A 1,637-nucleotide genomic window follows, 5' to 3' on the forward strand; every position below is an offset into this window, starting at 1 on the left:
ACTTTACTTTCGGTTTCAGTTGTTTTGTATTCCCATCCCTTTAACCCCTTTATTTTAGTTGTTTACACTCTATTTCACTCACCCACTAACTGTTTGATATATTGCATCACTCACACTAATAACATTTTTTTAGAATAGTTTCTGGATCTATTTCCTTCCTTAACCTTGTTGGTTGTATGACAGGGAGGAGAAGCGGGGCTTCAACTTCCTTTGATTCTGAACCAGAGAGGACCTTCCTTAGATTAATGAGGGAAGCAAGAGGAAAGAGAGTAGTTGGTGCTGAGGAAGAGAAAGAGTACTTTGAACCAAACATGGAGGAGAATATGGAGAACCATCATGAAGAAGAGGCTCACAACCATGGCAGAGAAGGTCTAGCAAATCATGCTGGGCAAGAGAGAATAGTTCTGGGTTCTTACATCAACCCAAACCCAGGAAACTGTGGAAGTAGCATCCAAAAGCCAACCATACATGCCAACAACTTTGAACTAAAGCCACAACTCATCACTCTTGTTCAGAATAATTGTTCATTCGGAGGAGGTGTCCAAGAAGACCACCTAACCACATTTCTGAGGATATGCGATACTGTGAAGTCTAATGGTGTTCATTCTGACACCTATAGACTACTTCTGTTCTCTTTCTTACTCAAGGACAAGGCATCTAAATGGCTGGAGTCTTTTCCGAAGGAGAGTTTGACAACCTGGAAAGATGTGGTGAACAAATTCTTGGCAAGATTCTATCCTCCTCAACGGATTAACAGGCTTAGAGCTGAGGTGCAAACATTCAGGCAGCAGGATGGTGAGACTCTATATGAAGCATGGGAGAGGTTTAAGGACCTAACAAGGAGGTGTCCACCAGATATGTTCAATGAATGGGTGCAGCTACACATTTTCTATGAAGGCCTTTCCTATGAATCAAAAAAGGCAGTAGACCACTCATCCGGGAGATCTCTGAACAAGAAGAAGACCATTGAGGAGGCCATAGATGTCATTGAGACTGTAGCAGAGAATGACTACTTCTATGCCTCCGAAAGAGGGAACACTAGAGGAGTGATGGAGCTAAACAATGTGGATGCACTGCTGGCCCAAAATAAGCTCATAACCAAGCAGTTGGCTGACCTCACCAAGAAGATGGAGAGGAACCAAGTAGCAGCAATCACTACCTCATCAATGACCCAAGAAGAAGTGAATGAAGAAGCAGAGGGTAGTCAGGAGCAAGCCAACTACATTGGGAATTTACCTAGGCAAAACCATGATCCATACTCCAAAACCTACAACCCTGGATGGAGGAACCACCCAAACTTTGGGTGGGGAAATCAACAAGACCAAGGCCTAGATCAAAGACGTCCAAATCCCAACAACTTAGCTCACCAACATGCCACACCTAGACCATATCAGCACCCACATAACCACCCCTCTCAACACTTCTACGAAGGCCAAACTAACCTTTCTCATCCATCCAACCCTAACCCACCATCATCTGATGACAGACTCTCGAAGATTGAAAACCTACTTGAAGGCATATGCAAAGAGATTCAAGACAACAAGGTGTTCAAGGAGGAAGTGCGAGCCAATTTTAAGAACCAGGGAGATGATGACAAGTCATCTTAGCCTAGTTTCACTAGTCTTTTTCTTTTGTTT

At 43.4% G+C, this 1,637-nt stretch overlaps 1 non-coding gene across 1 annotated transcript; it reads right to left on the minus strand.

The window, feature by feature from the left end:
* Positions 1 to 755: 755 nt before the first annotated feature.
* LOC112745278 (small nucleolar RNA R71) lies at positions 756 to 862 on the minus strand. Its single transcript, XR_003173215.1, has one exon. It is a non-coding gene; the product is annotated as a small nucleolar RNA R71 (small nucleolar RNA).
* Between the last annotated feature and the right edge of the window lie 775 nt (positions 863 to 1,637).

This window comes from Arachis hypogaea, chromosome 14 (assembly GCF_003086295.3).
Source record: "Arachis hypogaea cultivar Tifrunner chromosome 14, arahy.Tifrunner.gnm2.J5K5, whole genome shotgun sequence".
Classification (NCBI taxonomy): domain Eukaryota; kingdom Viridiplantae; phylum Streptophyta; class Magnoliopsida; order Fabales; family Fabaceae; genus Arachis; species Arachis hypogaea.